A 20,852-nucleotide genomic window follows, 5' to 3' on the forward strand; every position below is an offset into this window, starting at 1 on the left:
GTAGTATATTTACATGTTTACATGACCTTGTTCAGTCACACGTTTGCCCTAAAAACAGCTTCCCACCTCTCACCGGAGTCCACTAAAGCTGGATAACACTGTATTATCTAATTTATATGTATGATTTACCATCTAAATCTTCATGGCACAGTATGCCATGACTATTGAGGATCTTTTAAGGTCACATATGTGGTAGGCAGCCTCAAACATGGATATAAGACAGAAAATAAGGAGCATAAACTGGGCATTCCCATGTATTTTCAATGGGTAGCTGGTAATGTTTTGGGTGTAAAGGGGGTAGGGACAGCAGCAGACCAATAACACGCTGGCTTCACTTTAGTGACATTATGCTGCCTCATCTTATTCAACCTACTTGGTGGTGATTGATCAAGAACAGCACCTCTGACTACACAAACTGAACAAAAAAGGAGATAAAGGAAATGAGAAAAATAGAAGATAAGAAATAACAGGAAGACCCATTAAGATGAATCTAGATACATATTAGTGAGTGCAAAAGAAATTAATAGATTGCCAAAAAGAAGATGCATATTAATATGAAAAAAAAAGGCATAAATTGCATACATAAGATGCATATCAATGTATGCAGAAACAATAAAATTGTAAAAATGGGGCAATCATAATCATTGTCATAAGGAGCACAGACCACTATCAGCAGAGTCAGAAACTACTGTTATCCAGCCCATCACTGCCTTCCTTGTGCATGCCAAAATACCAAATCCAAGAGCATTCAAGTGTGTAGTCTGTATACTTAACCTGACCCATCCCAACACTATGTGCTATTGGTACAAGTCGCCAACACTACACAGGTGCACACAACATATTACTCACTGCAAATTTCACTTCCACTTACTTCACTGGAGTCTGTGTATGCTTTTAGTTCTAGTACATCAAAAAAATAACTTGCCCTTATGGGAAGATGGAGAAGACTGAAGTGTGCAATAATGAGTTGTGAAAGAAATCTACTGTGACTACCACCTTCAGAAAGTTCCCAAGAAATAATAAAAATAGAATCTTTTACAAAGGTCATCTCTGAATGTTAGTTATAAATTAACAGCAAACATGCACTGAAACCAAAATCTTGCAAGATCACTGATTGAGAAGCAAGTCTCTTTGATAAAATTATAAAAGAGTAATATGGTCTCATTTATTCTGAGACGTGCTCTTTTCACAAACGAAACTGGATATGGTGATGAGGAAGAGTAAAATTCAGAATAATGCTTCTCATATATGACCAGCAGGATTCTGGAGAGAAAAGTTTTGTGTTGCATGATAACTAAGTTCATTACTGTGCTAGAAGATAGATGACAGCAGAACCAAGTAACCACTCAAAGAGCCTTGCACACTATAGGGATGGACATACTCTAATCATGGTTTCAGTCTCATATCATTAAATGCATATCATCATTGGAGACCAAGAGCAGACTGTGACAAGTGCAAACATCCCTGTGGTGTACATCAGCCCTAATATATCAACTATCCAATGTTTTACTTAATTCTAGTCTTACTAAAAATCATTAGGAAAAATATATCAGAAATCTTATCAGTCACCACTGGTCATCCCTGGTGTCACAGTCTTCGTAGCAGATGTTGCAACAGACAGATTGTTAGGCCACTCAGTTCACTTGGAGCATTAGATCATTGCTGACATTCAGCGATACAGCATCCAAGTGATAGAAGCATCCACCTGGAGGAGGTAGTACACACCTACTAAAATGATAACTTACTACCAGTGAGGTCTAATAGCACTAGTTCTGTTCTGGATCACTTCAGGGGTGTGCTGTGAACTCACCATCTAAGCTAGTTATTTTTTCTCTGCACATTTCTTTAAGTGTCTCATAACTCAAGGGGGCAGTCACAACCTACCCTCTAAAAACAACTTTCTTCCTTTTCACAAAACTACATGCACTTACTACACACACTCCCTTCACACCCCCCCCAAAAAAAAAAATAAATAAATAAATAAAAATAAATAAATAGATAAATAAATAAAAAAAATAAATAAATAAAAAAAATAATATAAAAAAAAAAAATTAAAATAAAATAAATAAATAAATAAATAAGTAAATGGCAACTCCTAATCTGGCCTCCAAGTGGAGGTGACCATAAATGACCCCAGGTCAGACTGCTCTCCTGGTAGCAACCTAAAATGCCTTGACAACCCCTCAACTTTTTCTTCATTCACTTCTACAACATTTGCAGTATTAGATTTAATTTTCAATCTGTAGAACACCATCTCTACTCTACTAAATCTCATCTTTTCCTCACCAAAACACAGCTGTCTGAGGTAACTGACAGTAGCCCCTTTTGCTGTTCCCTCCTTCTTTCTCTATCCTCATTTCCGTTCCAAAGCTGGATGTTGTGTCTACGTGCGCAATGAGTTAACTTGCTCTCGTGCCCACACTCTTGAATCTTCTGAATTTTTCACCATCTAGCTTGAACTCAACAGTCACTCTTTACCTAAATCTATCTCTGCTGTCTATCTCTCCCCTAACTCCTCTTACTATAAGAAATTCTTTGTCTATTTAACTTATAAAGTGAAGCACATTCTGTCCCTCTTTACTTTTGCGGAGATCTCCATTCTAGGAGATTTCAATGTTCACCACCTGCTTTGGCTTTTCTTTCCTTCATTCACCATCCTGGTAACCTAGCTTTCAACTCAATGACCAAGAGTAACTGGTGCAACACCCTACTTGTATTCCTAACTGACTTGAGAGATACACTCACCATTCTTGACCTTTTCATTACCTCTAATCCTTATGCTTATGCAGTTACACTATCTTTTCCGTTGGGCTCCTCCGATCATAATCTCATACCTGTATCTTGTCATATTATTCCAATCCTTCCTCAGGATCCCCAAAACAGAGGAGCCTCTGGCATTTTGCCTCTGCCAGTTGGAGGAACCTGAGGAGCTATTATGTTGATTTTGCTTGGAATGATTACTGTTTTCGTGTCAGAGACTTGTCTCAGTGCTGAATGCGTAACAGAGGTGATAGTGTCTGGCATGGAAGCGTACATTCCTCACTCTTTTTGTTAACCTAAATCTTCTAAACCTTGGTTTAACACAGCCTGTTTTCATGCTATACATGATGGAGAGGTTGCTCACAAAATGCACTTGAGCCTTCCATCACCTGAGTCTCACGCAATTTATATTTCTGCCCAGAATCATGCCAAGTCTGTTCTTCAACTTGCCAAACACTCCTTCATAAATAGAAAATATCAAAACCTTTCAAACTACAACTCTCCTTGAGACTTCTGACATCTGAATAAAAACATCTCCAATAACTTTACTTCATCTTTCCCTAACATATTTCATCCTGATGGCACCAGTGCCATCTCATCTGTCTCTAAAGTTGAACTCTTCTCTTTGCTAACAACTTCACCTTGAATGAATCTGGGGTTGTCCCTCCCACTCCTCCTCCCTCTGACTTTCATGCTTTCAATAAAAAGTTTTTTGTTATGATGTTTTGTATGCCCTCGCTGGCCTAAACCCTAGTTAAGCTTATGGACCTGATGCGGTCCCTCCTATTGTTCTCAAAAACTGTACTTCTGTGCTTGCAACTTGCCTAGCCAAACTCTTTCAATGATATCAACTTCTACTTTTCCTTCATGAAAAAAGAAACTTAAAAAAAAAAAAAGGCCCATTTAAGTGCTGGTTCCTTCAAATAGTAAAGAATTAGCCAAAATTAAGGAACAAATGTCTTGAAACCTCCCTCTTAAAAGAAGTCAAGTCATAGTAAGACTGAAGTACAGAAGCAGGTAGGGTCTATTGTAAGCACAATTTTTTTTTTTTTTTTTATGTAGGGAAGAGGGCCAGCCAAGGGCAAAATAAAAAAAAGAAAGTTAGAAAAAAGCCCACTTGAGTGCTGGCTCTCCAAAGAGTACAAAAAGTGCCAAAACCGTCAGCCAGAATTAGGGGAGCAAATGCCTCGATACCTCCCTCTTAAAAGAAGACAAGTTGTAGGAATTCGGAAATACAGATGCAGGGAGGGAGTTCCAGAGTTTACCAGTGAAAGGGATGAATGACTGAGCGTACTGGTTAACTCTTGCATTAGAGAGTTGGACAGAATAGGGATGAGAGGAAGAAGAAAGCCTTGTGCAGCGTGGCTGCAGGAGGAGGGAGGCATGCAGTTAGCAAGATCAGTAGAACAGTTACCATGAAAATAGCGATAAAATATAGAAAGGGATGCAACATTTCGGCAGTGAGAAAGAGACTGAAGACAGTTAGTCAGAGGAGGGAGTTGATGAGACGAAGAGCTTTCGATTCCACCCTATCAAGCAAAGCTGTGTGACTGGAACCCCCCCAAACATGCGAAGAGTACTCCATACAGGGACGGATAAGGCCCTTATACAGAGTAAGCAGTTGGAGGGGCGAGAAAAACTGTCGGAGACGCCTCAGAACACCTAACTTCATAGAAGCTGTTTTAGCAAGAGATGAGATGTGAAGTTTCCAGTTAAGATTATGAGCAAAGGACAGACCGAGGATATTCATTGTGGAATAGGAAGACAGTTGAGTGTCATTGAAGAAGAGGGGATAGTTGTCTGGAAGGTTGTGTCGAGTTGATAGATGGAGGAATTGAGTTTTTGAGGCATTGAAAACTACTAGATTTTCTCTGCCCCAATCGAAAATTTTAGAAAGATCGGAAGTCAGGTGTTCCGTGGCATCCCGCGTGATCTGTTAATTTCCTGAAGGGTTGGACGTCTCTGAAAGAACGTGGAAAGATGTAGGGTGGTATCATCAGCGTAGGAGTGGATAGGGCAAGATGTTTGGTTAAGAAGGTCATTAATGAATAATAGAAAGAGAGTGGGTGACAGGACAGAACCCTGAGGAACACCACTATTAATAGGTTTAGGAGAAGAACAGTAGCCGTCTACCACAGCAGCAATAGAGCGGTCGGAAAGGAAACATGAGATAAAGTTGCAGAGAGAAGGATAGAAGCCGTAAGAGGGCAGTTTTGAAATCAAAGCTTTATGCCAGACTCTATCAAAAGCTTTTGATATGTCTAACGCAACAGCAAAAGTTTCACCGAAATCTCTAAAAGAGGATGACCAAGACTCAGTAAGGAAAGCCAGAAGATCACCAGTAGAGCGACCTTGACGGAAGCCATACTGGCGATCAGACAGAAGATTGTGAACTGACAGATGTTTGAGAATCTTCCTATTCAGGATAGATTCAAAAACTTTAGACAAGCAGGAGATTAAAGCTATAGGACGGTAGTTAGAGGGGTTAGAACGGTCACCCTTTTTAGGAACAGGCTGAATGTAGGTGAACTTCCAGCAGGAAGGAAAGGTAGAAGTCGATAGACAAAATTGGAAGAGTTTGGCCAGGCAAGGTGCAAGCACAGAAGCACAGTTTTTGAGAACAATAGGAGGGATCCCATCAGGTCCATAAGCCTTCCGAGGGTTTAGGCCAGCAAGGGCATGGAAAACATCATTACGAAGAATTTTGATTGTAGACATGAAATAGTCTGAGGGAGGAGGAGAGGAGGACAAGCCCAGAATCGTCCAAGGTGGAGTTGTGAGCAAAGGTTTGAGAAAAGAGTTCAGCTTTAGAGACAGAAGAGATGGCAGTGGTGCCATCAGGATGAAATAAAGGAGGGAAAGATGAAGAAATGAAGTTATTTGAGATGTTTTTGGCTAGATGCCAGAAGTCACGAGGAGAGTTTGAGTTTGAAAGATTTTGACATTTCCTATTTATGAAAGAGTGTTTGGCAAGTTGAAGAACAGACTTGGCATAATGCTGGGCAGAGATATAAAGTGCATGAGATTCAGGAGATGGAAGGCTCAAGTACCTTTTGTGGGCAACCTCTCTATCATGTATAGCACGAGAACAGGCTGAGTTAAACCAAGGTTTAGAAGGTTTAGGTTGAGAAAAAGAATGAGGAATGTATGCCTCCATGCCAGATACTAACACCTCTGTTATGCGTTTAGCACAAAGAGATGGGTCTCTGGCATGGAAGCAATAATCATTCCAGGGAAAATCAACATAATACCTCCTCAGGTCCCCATAATAATCATGGCAAACACTTAAAGCCAGCAGTAAATCATGCAACAACTGATAAAGGGCACAGATGGGCCTGGCAAACCCACTATCAGAGAATGGTGGAAGTCGTATAACATCAAGCACGCCTTAGATAACATCAAGTCATTTTGGGACGAAGTGAAGATGTCTACCATGAACTTGGCGTGGAATAAAGTATGGCCAGAATGCGCGCATGACTTCCCAGGCTTCGCTGAAGAAAACCGCTGTGATTTGCTTTTTTTTTTTTATGTATTACATGTGGTTTTCTTATTTGTGTATTGTTTTTTTTTTCAAACTACAACAGTAATAACTGCTAATGATAGTGATAATAAAAATATAGTATTCCTAGTAGTAGTAGTAGTAGTAGTAGTAGTAGTAGTAGTAGCAAAATTATTGGCAGCATTAGTAATAGTAGTTGTAATAGCAGCAGTAATAAAAGCAGTTCGTGACGGAGGGGAGGAACACAGTCCCTGAGACTCCAAGACCTCGGTACGCGTCTGTCAAATCTGTCTGTGGAAAAATAAAGCGTTAATTGTTGTACGACTAGAGGTGTGATGTGGTGAGTGTCAGAATGAAACCGAGAAGGAGGGAAGGCGGTGTGATCAGAAATGACATAGTAAATCTGTGCCATAGGGATTACTTTGATGAAGTTGATGATGATGATGTTCAACATCTTTTGGAAAGCCATGCTGAACCTCTCTCAAATGATGAACTGATAGAGCAAGACAAGACATCACAGGAGGCAGTAAAAGAGGGAGACGAGGAAGAAGAACCTGTGCGTTGCCTGGACATCAAAACTCTTAGAGAATGTCTCAGTGGTATCGAAAAGCTCTGAAAACCCTGAAGGAACGTGACCCAAATCCTGTCAGGAGTAGCAAAGTGGCTCATGACATAGAGAAAAGTGTCAAGATTTATCAAGAAATTTATGATGAAAAAACAAGAAAAACCAAACAGTCCTCCATCTACTCGTTCTTCAAACCAGTCAGACATGCCGTCCCTGTCACACCTGCCGACCCTGCTACAGCTGGCCCTTCCACATCCGCTATCGACGGTTCTACAGCTGACCACTCCTCCATATCCTCTTTCTTCAAACCAGTGAAACATGCCGACCCTGCTACAGCTGGCCCTTCCTCTATATCCTTTCTTCAAACCAGTGAAACTTGCCAACCCTGCTACAGCTGGGCCTTTCACATATGCTTCCGACAGTGCAGAAGACGACATCTTGTCCTCGTCTGCCTACTCAGCGGGAGATGAGTGAGGGCTGAAATCCCTACTGTCCCTTAGCCTCAGGAGGGACATCATCTGACAGAATACATGGCAATTCAAAGGTAAATAAAAACATTTTCTGTTTGTTTTCATGTATTTTAATTTCTGTAGGGGTGACTTTTGATGTGCTGGAATGCATTCCCTATTATTACATATTATAATGGGTTCGGCATGCGGTAATTTCAATTTGCGATAAGGTTTTCAGGAACGCATATGTACCATATAATGAGGACTTACTGTGTATGTATATATATATATATATATATATATATATATATATATATATATATATATGTATATATATGAGGACTTATATATATATATATATATATATATATATATATATATATATATATATATATATATATATATATATATATATATATATACAGTCAGCGCCGAAAGTGATGGCGCAGCATGTTTTTTCGCTTCACAACAAAAGAAAAATAGAAAAAGTTATTTTCATGGTATTTATCTTTCCTCTAGTACTTGGTTGGGTTACCATGCCTCTTCAGGCAACTCTGTAAATGTTTTGGAACAGATAAAGCCAGGTTTTGTAGGAATGAAGGCTCCAGGTTTTCCCAAATCTCCTGGATGTGGTTGACAAGTTTGTCCACTGTGGAGGTGTCACGGCCACGTAAGCGGCGCTTTATCTAACTCCAGATGTTCTCTATCAGGTTTAAATCAGGGCTATTACCTGGCCAATCTTTAATGTATTCAATGTTGATCCAGTCAAACCAATTTTTGATCAATTTGGCGGTGTGAGCTGGTGCACCGTCTTGCATAAATATTTCACTGTTGCATTTAGTGAAAAAGTCCTCAAGGTGTACGGCAAGAAGCTCAAGATAGCGATCTTTGTTAATAGTGACATTTTTTGGCAACACTACCAATGTCCCAGTGCCATGATACCCAAATGCTCCCCATACCATAACATTTGCTGGGTGTTTTACAGTTCTCTCAGTGTACTTAGGGAGGTAAGGATCTGAGCCAGGACGTAGCCTAATTTTCCCTCCTTGGTTGCCAGTCACTGTAAAAGTTGCCTCATCAGACCAGAGAACTGTTTTCCACTTCTCTGGATCCCATGCTAAATGTTTACGGCAAAACAACTGCCTTTTCTTCTTTTGTACCGCTGTTAAAATGGGTTTCTTTCGTGGTGCATGATACCGGAATTTTAGGTCGCCACGAAGGTGTTTCTGAATTGTTTGCACTGAGACTTCCTGAAGGAGCCTAGAGTTCTTTACCTTGAGTTCTTTGGCACTGATGCATGGTTCATTGTCCACTTGACACTTCAGTATCTTCAGGGTCCTCGTAGATGTGACACGAGGCCTCCCAGTCCTCTTCTTCTCAGAAGGCGGCGGGACACTCCCTCCCGCGTCCCTGCATTTTTTCGTCCAACGCTGCACACTACGGAGTGTAACACCCGTGATAGCAGCAATTTCTTTATTTCCTTTTCCTACTTGGCTCAGGGTACTTATAGCTGCAATTTGATCTTTTGCCAGCTCCTTCCTTGGCCCCATTGCTACGCACAAGATAGGTTAGCAATGCAAACTTTGTAAGAAAAATCATGTGGTGCAACATAGACACTCAGACACACCCAGCCTGTATGAAGTAATGCCTCACACTGAGACAGTTACACTTCATCAGCTGCTCAAGGTCACGTGTATGAGCCCACTATTTACGCGCCAACAAAATCGGCGGATTTGATCCTTGTTGCTAGGGGGTGGTTTGATTCCCACCGAAAATTATGGCGCAGGATGTTTCGCGCCATCACTTTGGGCGCTGACTGTATATATATATACAGTAAAAGTCCTTAAATCCGGAATCTTATAATCCGGAAAATTTGAAAGGCTGAGTTAAATAAGTAAAAAGTAAGAAATAATAGTAATAAATATATAATAATAATAGCTGAAACCGAACATGTCATCACCGGCATTGAGTTTAATACAAAACTCGTAAGAGAATAATATTTGGAGGTATCATAAGTGGTGTTTTATGTTTCTGTAGGTGATATGCGTGCATGCATGCGTGTGTGTGTGTGTGTGTGTGTGTGTGTGTGTGTGTGTGTGTGTGTGTGTGTGTGTGTGTGTGTGTGTGTGTGTTGCGGAGTCCTGTTATTTGAGTGGGTGGTCCAGCTGGTGTACGCTCAACGCCGGTGATGTGATTGGCTGGCCTTCCTTTCTTTTTGTTTCCCTTTATCAGACATCAGTAAATGTTTTATGTTATGAAATGTGTTTTGTATTATACTTAAAATTATTTTATAAAGTGTGACATAAGTATTGTGGACTGTATACATATTATGTCGGGTACTGTACAGTACAATCACTCAAACTTCTCAGTATATGTGGATGGTGGAATAGCCTATGTAAAATAGTGAAATCACCTACACAAATACAAGTTGACAAGTAGGAAAAGAGCAATCATCACATAATGGGCTGCCATAATGGCTGGAAAGGCCCATGCCACTCCCCCCATAGTCTGGCAAATATTTAAAAAAAAAAAAAAAAAAAAAAAAACCTGTAAGATGTTATGACAGTACTACAAAGAGATATAGCAAGTTGGGGTTAGTTTAGTGGGGTTTACATAGTACCCTCAAGATTTTAATCTTACTTTCAGCCTTACTATCTTACAATCTGGAAAATCCTAGAATCTGGAATGCCTGAAGCCCCCATGACTTCCGGATTTCAGGACTTTTACTGTATATATATATATATATATATATATATATATATATATATATATATATATATATATATATATATATATATATATGTACACAGGCAACCCCTGCTTAACGAAGGTTCACACAACGAAATTTCTCTACAACGAAGGTTTCCTTTTACTACCATCTGCTCGTTTAACGAACACCAAACTCACTTTAACAAAATTTTATCCAGGTAATTTTTTCCAAGTTTGAAAGCCCCACTGTATCACGTAAGCCGACAGGCTTTTGAATACACTAGCACCTCTCGTGGACAAAACGCGCACAACTCACTCCCCTAGTTTGTCCTGGTGTGGTTGAAAAAGAAACACTGGGGGCCAGTTCCCTGTGTTTATTGTGATACAAGTAGTACTGAAGCTTGGAGGCTTGGTAGCAAGTAGACGTGAGGAGGCTTGAGAACTTGTAGTCGGTAGCGGCCACAGTGAGGCTTGTAGCAGTGGCCGTGATGATGAAAAATTACAGTCTAGACAACTGGAGTCTGACAGTGTGTAGGCAGACTGGCTGTGCAGGACAGGATAACCAGTCAGACAAAGAGGGCAAGCAAGATGCCTGGCGGAACGTGAGTCTATCCCAAAGCTGTGTTGGGACGACTCTCTTCTGATAATGGAATTTTATCACGTAAGCCGACAGGCTTTTGAATACACCAGCACCTCTCATGGACAAAATGCGCACCACTCACTCCCCTAGTTCAAAACAATAACAGCGTCAGCAGCAGCTCGTCTTCCCTCGCTCTACATGCCACCAAAACACCCAGCAATGTCGTCTAGCATTACTAAGAAGACCAGGAAGTCTCTTACTCTCAAAGTGAAGCTGGATATTATTCACAGACACGAGAGAGGCGAGAAAACTAATAGCATTGCTTCCCACCATGGCTTGACTCCATCTACTGTCTACCATTTTCAAGTCAACAGACTCTATTAAGAAGGCTGGTGAGATCATATCTTCCTTGCAAGATAAAAAGAACTACCTGAACTCGTGACTCTGCAATAGATAAAATGTAAAGCCTTGTGGAAATGTGGTACATAAGTTTTGTATGCGGTAGAATGATGCGCCCTTTGTTTACATTCTACAGGTTGCCAGCTAGCGTATTTCCAGCTCCACTCTCCCTTCCTTCATAAATTTAAGATCAACATCATTATAAAGCTACTTACATACTTACATTAGTGTACATTATAATGACTTAGTCTTAAATTAAACTGCTTAAATGTTTAACTTCATAATTTTTACTTTCATTAAACCTTTCACTGTACTATGATGCACTCTTGCTTTGTTTACTCTCAATGGAAGTTCAGTTAGGGGTCAAACTTGTTATAATTGGTTCGCTTAATGAAGTTTCGCTTAACAAAGGTTATTTTAGGAACGTAACCCCTTCATTAAGCAGGAGCTGCCTGTATATATATATATATATATATATATATATATATATATATATATATATATATATATATATATATATGCATTTTCTTGCTTTTGCCAAAAAGGTAACAACTGCCGTGGCTTGCTTTGTTGTTGGTGTCAAGGCTGCGCGAACATGTATGGATCCTTATGAGCCCTGGAGTAGTCCTGTGTGAGCATCACAGGCATGGTAGCTGGCCGGTTTTCCTCAAGAAGGCACAGGTAAGGTGAAGGACAGCAGGTTGCTGTGAGGGTTGGACACCTGAGTCCGCCAGGAGGGTGGGCATGTTGAGTGTTGTGGTGGCCGGGGCGGACAACTGGGAGCATAGTGCAGTGCGGTGGGAGTGGAAGCATGGGCAGTGGAGCAGGAAATGTTCGATGGTCTCACAGGTAGTCCTACACCAAGAGCAGAAGGGATCAGGAGACAGACGTAGGCGGTACAAGGCGGTGCAAGTGAGCACTGAGTGTAGAGTGTCCCAGGCGGAGGCAGGCGATGGCTGCTCTGGCTTGTGTTCTTTCCCGTGACTGTTTGAATCTTGTAACGGCGCTCGTCCTCCCCCACTGATGGAAACCCCCCTTCCCTCTCCCCCTGCATGCCATCTGTTGCTAGCTCCAATCCCTAATAGATTCCTCCAGCCCTCCCATTGATACTGATGACGAGGTCGCTGTGCGACTGATACAGGATAACCTAGATGGGCCCTGGTGGCCCTTTGTTATCCTATTATTTATGTTATGTTATGTTATGTTATATGTTATTGAACCCGTATATCCTCCTAGAATCCTTGGAAGCAATTGGCAGGAAAAAATGGCCAAGGCAGCGTGTGGCTTAACAAGCTCCTGGGTCCCGGAGTACTTCTCTCTTGATGAGGTTGTGATGACCCACAGCGACCATAAGTAGTGCGTGTGCAGCAGTGTCAATCAGGCAGGTCCCAGAGCACTCCTCTTGGCTCCTGACAACAGCAGGAGTGACGTGATGATCTTGAGATAACACACAACGGCTGCAGGCAGGGCGTGTGCGGTGGCATCAGTCAGGTAAGTCCAGTCAGCAGCATGGGAAGGAAGGAAGGATGGGGTGAACCTCTGGGGACAGTGTACTGTGCCATGTTAGAACTCTGCTGGGGATGTGCATTGGGTCTCACCAGAAGGAAGGAATAAGGAATTCTAGGGACGTATACTGTGTTGCACCAGAAAGAAGGGAGAGGGAGGAAGACCTGGGGACAGGAGCTGTGTCATCAGGTGGAAGGGAGAGGGAGAAACACCTAGGGATGGAGCCTGTGTCACACCAAACGTAGGGAAGAAGGAGGAAAGTTGCTACTGCCAACCAGACTGGGGGCTGCCAGCAGACTGCCATGGGGGTGGTCATCTTGCCCCTTTTATTCACCTCAGGCTCGAGAGGGGAAGTGCTGCGCATGCATGGGCTGCATCTGGACCCGTGCTTTGGCTGTGGCATCGTCATCAGTGTCACATGTGGAGTAAACAAATAAACACAACGAGTTCGGGTTTTGTGTAATCTTCAGACTTGATCTTTCATTAATTTCTATTCTCCATTCCATTCCGGTTATCACTATTCTATACAGGATGAATACGCTTTATTTTAAGTACTACTTCACAGTAGTACAGCTTTATTTGATGTAATACTTTATGGTAGTACAGTTTTATTTGCAATATCTGATATTCTACTTTAGTGCTTTGGAAAGCATGACATAACAATCATGATTTACGAAAATATCAGCTTCGATTATGTCAGAATTTTCTCCTTCTCACCCCTCCCCCTCCCATCCCTCCACCCACATATGTTTCTCATGCTCCCTTCACCTGTGTACTGCACATAGGTGTCACAATCTTCGAGGCATGTGTCACTCTGGTGTATTAACCTAGTTGTACATTACAGGGTTCGAGTGGGGCTCATAGTGACCTGGTTCCATATCCAATTTTATCCTTGGTGAAGTGGATGAAAAAAATCTGAAATTTTTGTTTCTTTTACAGAGAGGGACCATGGCTGGGATTATCTTGCCTGTATCATAACTTATGGTCTGAAATAGTTAGGTTAGGGGTCTTATCCTATACAGAGGTCAATTTGATCCTCATCTGGAAGACGCACTTTGCAGTTTAAGAGGTGTTCCAGCTTGGGTGACACTGAATAGGTAGGATAGGACAGGCAGGGTTGTATTGTGTGTGTTGGGGTGCTGTGGGCACCATGAACTTGCACCCAGTGTGAACCAGATATGGGCATGATTATGAAAAATTATTACATAAAATTTGATTTTGATTATGGTCTGGAATACTTAAGAGGTGTTCCAGCTTGGGTGACACTGATTAGGTAGGATAGGATAGGCAGGGTTGTATTGTTGGGGTGCTGTAGGCAACGTGAACTTGCACCCAGTGTGAACCAGATATGGGCATGATTATGAAAAATGATTAGGATTTGATTTTGATTATGGTCTAGAATACTTTTTTTGTGATTAAATTATGACTACTTATTTTTTCATTTTTCTGATTATGATTGGGTTTTGCTATTTTTTGTTATGATTATTTTTTTGTCTTTTTGTGCATGATTATGATTAGATTATACTTATAATCACATTTCACTGTGATTATTTATAAAAATAAAACTAATGATTAAATACAGTTCAATGTCTAAATAAGTAGCAAATTTTATCTATTAGGTACACTTTTAAATATTTGAGCACAGTAATATATAAAACTGTTTAAATCACATATTAACTAATGATATGGTTTGGAGAGAGTACTAAGAGAACAAAAGATACTTATTACCTGGGAAATCAAGAAATTAATAAAAGGACAGAAGAAAAGGACCTGGGAGTAGTTATTTCTAACATGTCATTTGAAAAGCATATTAACAAGATCACAGGGAAACTTCTAATCTACTTAGAAATATCAGAGCATCAATGAAGATATGATAAATAAGTTGATAACAATAATGATACACCCACATTTGGAGTATGCAGCATTAGTGCAATCACCAAATCTAAAAATAGACATCAGGAAGCTGGAAAGAATCCAGAAAGCTGCAACAAAATCCTTGCACATCCAAGTGAATATATTTATGAAGAGGGGCTGGAAAAATTGACTTTAACTACACTGGAGGAAAGAAGAGAGAGTTGATATGAAAGCACTATATAAGATATTGGAAGGGATAGAGAAGCTGGACTGAGATGATTTAATCAAACTTGATATGAGCACCTGAGGACATGGAAGGAAACTAAAAATAAGTGATTGCTTTCCTCATAGATGTTTTGCAGTGTGGAGCAAACTTTATGATGAAATGGTGTGTGCAAAGACTATACATAAATTCAAGCAAAATTTTTATAGAAATGGATTGGGAGAGAGGACAGCACAAGCCTAGTGTATCTCTTTTCCTGTATCTCACAACTAGGTAAACAGCTTGGTAAATACACACAGTGGTAGACTCAGACATGTTTAAATAATATTGTATAGCCCTGTGGCTAAGCATTCTCCTTTCTCATACAAGCCTTGCTTATATTAGCAATATTTCCACTTTTCTTTAAAAACTATCACAAAACTTGATATAACTACAAAGGTATCTAAATTCAAGTATTACAAAAGTCTCAACTTAGATTCCTTCAGTTAAAATAAAGTTTTCTTTCAATACTAAAGCTCGTGGGCAATTTACGTTGAATGTTACTGAAAGATATTGCACCTACTGTTTGAAATTTCCAATCATTGGTTTTTGGTGAGAAACCCTGTGGTCCACTTCGCACCACTGGTCCACTTTACCCCACCTTTCCCTATATCATGGTAGACAAGTAAGTAAAAACATGAAACGGTGCCAGTGGTTTCAAAACATACTTTGACTTGAAAGTTAAGTGTTTCATGGAAATCACAAATAAATAATCACAGTAATCAGATTTTAATCAATGATTATTATCAAGAAAAATTTAATTATGATTTGATTATCGGTGCAGATTAAATTTTGATTATGATCTGATTATGATTACACAATTTTTTTTTATTATTATTTGATTATGATAATGTAATCACAGCCATGGATTATGATTTTCTGAGTAGTAATCATAATCATGCCTATATCTGGTGTGAACCAATGCAGTAATCTAAAATAATTAATATAGTACACCAGACTTACCTTGGTCAGTTGAAGCATGCTTGTAATTTTAAGAGGCAAGTCACCTCTGCTGGAGGGGAGCTTCCTCATGAGATACGCTTTGCTACGTCAAGCTGTCAGATTTCGAAGGAGACAACCACCCACATGATATAAAATTAAAAGTACTAGGAATTATCATAACATACTAGACAGGGAGCGAGCGGTGGGCATGTGAGAGCTCCCCTCCAGCAGGAGTGACTTACCTCATAAAATTGCAAGCACACTTCAACTGACCAAGGTAAGTCTCATGTACTTTATCAATTTTACTTTACCAAATCACCCTCTGCGGAGTGAAGCTTCCCCATAAGGCTTTGAAGCCATGTGGGTGTCCAGCTCGAATGATGGATAAAATCAATAGAAAAGGCAACCAATCCCAATTGTGAACAGAATTTTAATTAACCGAAGTTAATTACAGAAAGATACACCTGGAACCAAAGGGACAAACATGACCCCGGACAAAACATACATGGATACTGACAATTAGTACATTCCACAGATCTACTAATGATGCCCAGTAACAGAAAACACCATGAAATGTGAGCACTGCATCCACAAAGAAATCAGAAGCTGTTACAATGGGACCATAATAATATTAATAATAATAATAATAATAATAATAATAATAATAATAATAATAATAATAATAATAATAATAGGTAATTATATAATAATAATAATAATAATAATAATAATAATAATAGGTAATTATATAATAATAATAATAATAATAATTATAAAATTTTGCAAACGTGGTCGCCCTAGACCAACCAGCTTTTTGCATGATGCACGTCAGTGGCACTGCCATAGCCTTGGCCTTTGATGCCACAGCTGGCATGCCTTGAATATTGTTGTGTCCACACCAGACATACAAAGCATTGATTTTACCCATTGTGCTATAGTGGCTTTGGATACAGCATTGTGCGGCTTGTTAAAGCTAAAAAAAAGAAAAAAATTGAAATCCTTGCCTAAGGTCCTTGGTCCTTGCCATGTATTTCAACAAAGTTTTACAAACACACAAACTATCATCCTGAGAATAAGCCTGAAAGTTCATCCTGCAAATATCAAAGTTAAGTCTACATTGCTTAACAGTCCCACCCAGTGGTATGGAAATATAATCACTGTTAACATCCATGCCATGAAGCACTAATAAATGCAAGGTCAGAACCCTGGCTACCTGAGTGATTGCCATCAACATGACAAGTTTTAAGGTGAGATCTTTTAATGATAGGTCCTGCAAGGGATGCATGGATAAAAGTTTTTGTAAAACTGGTTGTACATCCCATGTTGCCGTATACCTGGGTGTAGACAGTCTGAGATTGAAGACCCCTTTCATGAACCTGCAAATCAGTGGATGATTCCCCGCTCTGCATCCATCAATTACAATGCCTAATGAAGGAAGAGCCCCCCTTGCAGTGTTAATGCTGTCATAGCCCACATTCCGATGAAACATCTTGGTCAAGGAGGTAATGATGTGGGAGGCAGAATGACTGAGGGGATTGACACCCCCATCTAGTACAAAACTGGTACCACCTAGCAACATGCGGTCGGTATTGTTTAGCTGTGCCCGGCTTCCAGGAAACAAGCAAGATGTCCGCACCTGTTGCAGAAACACTTCGTTCACATAAGGTCTCCCAGATAGTAAGCATGCCATGAGCCGTGTGTGTCACATGACTGGGTGCAACCCAGCAAGGGAAGGGTGCATCTGTACATCTGCCCTGCTCGGAAAGAGCCTGGGGAAATCAAACAGCCATAGGAGAGTTCCCATCCAGGGTTAAGACATCCATAATGGCACCACCATCCACACCCTTGCTTGTTCAGCACAGATCTACTGAAGGCACTTAGCAATTAGAAAGAATGGGGGAAAAAGGCTAAGCCAGGTCAAACTGTGCCCAGTGTAATGTGAAAGCATCAAAGAATTTTGCTTCTGGATCTGGTGTCCATGAACAAAATGTAGCCACTTGCTTATTCAGCCTGGATGCAAATAAGGCAATGGAAGGAGTACCAAAACCGGAAGAAATGCTACGAAAGATGTGCTTGTCAAGCTTCCACTCGTGCTTATCATTAAACGTACGAGAGGCACAATCTGCAAAAGGTTTTCGCTGCCTGGAATGTGTGAACAAATGACCCATGCCTGAATATTCACACACCATTCCCAAATCAAAGTGGAAAGATAGTTACACATAAGTGATTTCGTACCACCCATCTCATTCACATAGTTGACATCAGCAGTATTATCACAAAAGACTTTACTATTTCCCACAGAGCTCAAAAGTAAATGCTTGATGAGCAAAGAGGATAGTTTTGAGCTCTAACGCATTGATGTGCAGCAATTTCTTCTCAGATGACCAACTCCCACCTGCAGTCATATGGTGGAGTTGGCCACCCCAACCAATGTAAGAAATATCAGTGAACAAGTGAATGTCAGCAGCTGCTCGGAAAATCTTCCGACATTGTACAGACATGTTATGTAGTCACCAGTGAAGGTCCGATTTCATGTCATCTACAAGAACCATAAATTGATCAAAGTCCCCATTCACCTGATGCAATGCTGCAATTTTAGCTGTCTCCAACTTCCTGTAGTGAAGTCTCCCTAACTCACTTGCAGGGGTAGCCGCCACCAGCAGACCAGTGACCCTGGTCACCTCCTGGATTTTTTCCTTACTTTTACACATAAGTGCTTGACACCTGTTGAGTATAGTATCCACTCTGCGTGCTGGTAATGAAACAGTTATAGTCTCTGTGTCAATCATGCTACCTCATTTGAAAGTGTTTATATGGAATGTGTTTATCTAATTTTTCCAAATTTAACACCATCCTATATTCACCATTCTTCTTTAGTCTCAAAATAAATATATAAATATAATAAAATAAATAAATTGGTGAAATAACTTGGCCCTCCATTCTCTGCGTAACTTGAATGACCATAAGTTTAAAGAGCCTGTCAATTTCCTCCGAAATGATGTGTCTCAGTGTCATTGAAAATTTATTCCAATACCCATGAAAATAAATGGTTAATGTCCAGGTGACAACTAGTAACAATATCCAAAATGGCTGGGTCACTGGTAATTTTACGCCATTCATTAATAAAGTAGTGAAGCCTGCCAGCCTCAAAAACCTTACCTGACTCTACTGTGGCTAGGGCCCGTGCTGGCCCCGGCTCCTGGCGTTCTTTGGAACGGAGTGTAGTGCCGCTGAGGACCTCTTACCCCGTGTCGCAGCTGACCATAAGGCTGCTACCTGGAGAAACTCCAGTGCGAAGGCGAACCCCAGTAACCTCTTGTTCTGGCCTCCGTTAAGACCACGTAGAGGTGAGCTTCTTGGCTATGAACTTGTTCTTCAATTTGCTTGGCAGACTGAGAAGCAGCACAAACGAACAGGGAACAAGTAACTGGCACCTTGTGGAACAAAGGTGTGCGGGCTTGTGATAGATTTCGTGTTTCATGGCGAAACGCCTTGCCAAATTGTTCTTGTAATTAGCATTACCCAACAAGGCCAATGCTCCGTTAAGCACACCCACAGCTCGAGCTACTTTTGGCAGATCTCCGTCTAGAGGAACCTTATCCAGCGCCAGATGGGACTTCGTGACAATTGTTGTTGCCTGCAGATTGTCCTTGCTAACATCCTGTAAACGGTGATCCGTCTTCTTTGCGTCACTTCTAAGCGCATCCAAAACCACTGGATTGCAATCCACTGGAGCTTGGGCGTGGCAATTCCTCGGCCTCTAAGTAATATCATCTTCACAAGTAAGCTTGTAATCTTCATCACGCATTCAGTCGGTTAACAAAGTTCACCATTTCTGCTACCTGTTGGTCAATGTCCTGTATCCCGAGGTCCAAAAACCTTAGCATTATGCATAAAATACTGTCACTAAAGTACTGCTCAGTGAGAGCGCCAGCTTCACAGACAGGAACAGGGAATCCAGCGAAAATGTGAACAGGTGAACCAATGTGCCGCGTACTTTGACAACATGCTCCCTCATTCACCTTGCCCGGCGTGCGCGCAGGCAGCAGTCTGTCCCTTTTCAACTTGTTCATCTCATCTCTTAACTCTGCAAGGGCCGTCAAAACCACGTCCCAAGGGACGGCATCCTGTGAGGAAAATAAGTGTGGCGAAGTGGAGAGCTTGTTGACACCTGCAGGCCCAAGCGTGCCATGGCCCGGCGAGTGGTTTTAGTCTCCCGCAAACTTCCAGGCCGGGAGAGACCACCGCCCCTATCTATGGGCGTTCCTGCTGGTCCTGGAACCGAGGGGGAAACCCAAGGAAGGGCCAGCGGACTCCTCACCAGAAGACATGGCCCTCACTATGTGGTACAAGAGCCGTAATCTCACTACATCTGCCACACAATAAATATAGCCACTTGAACGGCTCTACCCGCTCCAAGGATTGGATTACGGGTAGAAGGCACTGTCCCCGCGTAACGGGCGACGTGGCCTTACCTGAAAAAAAAAAAAAAAAAAAAAAAAAGCAAACCAAATTCAAACACAACTAACATCTGCCCTTCGCGACGGGGTGCAAACTACTGACTGTGACGTGGCAAAGCGTACCTCATGGGGAAGCTCTACTCCGCAGAGGGTGACTTGGTGAAGTAAAATTATATGTGAAACACCACTAAGTTGTATGTTAGTGTTCCTGACTGTGAGGTAGGTCCTGTAGGATATGGTGAGCAAAGACTATATAAATAAACAAGACTGGAAAGCGTCAATTTACCGTGTAGCGTAGGCAAACTGGTAACTCTTCTTGTTTGCGGTTCACTCACGCGATGGCGCTGCTGTTGCAGCTTAAGATCAAGATCAGCACCGTTGATCCGTCTGCATGTTTACATGTGTCAACACTCAAACAAGTGGGCCCACAGCAGTGACAGGTTACACGCCGCATGTTCTCAAGAAATCCGCAAAAATGAACACTAGAGTGGGGCATCCATGTGTTAATTTTGTCGCAGGACAAAGGGCACCCACCCACACTTGGTCTTCTATCGCTTTCCTAAAGATCATGACAGGTAAGTACTGGTGTTTAACATGTGGATCGTAGTATACTTGATTTGGTTGAGACCTGTACAAATCAGTATAAACCTGCGTTATATTTGTTTGCTTTTGCTTGCCCGCTTCTGCTATATTTGTAACATAGCTTCCATTCTAAAATCTAGGCCTGTTGTTTTGGTAATTGTTTATGTTTATAATATCCAATGAACTTATTAAACTTGCTTAGATAATGTTTTTCCTTTCATGAGAATTCCAGATTTCTGTATGTATGTAAAAAAATCATCGCTCTCAAAATTGGCAAATAAATAA

The 20,852-nt window shown here is 41.0% G+C and overlaps 1 long non-coding RNA gene across 2 annotated transcripts in view; it reads right to left on the reverse strand.

Annotated features, from left to right (window-relative positions):
- LOC123514716 overlaps window positions 1-20,377 on the reverse strand; it is a 67,683-nt gene extending 47,306 nt beyond the window's left edge. For both annotated transcript variants that reach the window (XR_006677682.1, XR_006677683.1), the window contains exon 1: window positions 18,685-20,377. This is a non-coding gene — a long non-coding RNA (uncharacterized LOC123514716). The remainder of the gene's footprint in view (window positions 1-18,684) is intronic.
- Window positions 20,378-20,852: the final 475 nt, after the last annotated feature.

This window comes from Portunus trituberculatus, chromosome 38 (assembly GCF_017591435.1).
Source record: "Portunus trituberculatus isolate SZX2019 chromosome 38, ASM1759143v1, whole genome shotgun sequence".
NCBI lineage: Eukaryota > Metazoa > Arthropoda > Malacostraca > Decapoda > Portunidae > Portunus > Portunus trituberculatus.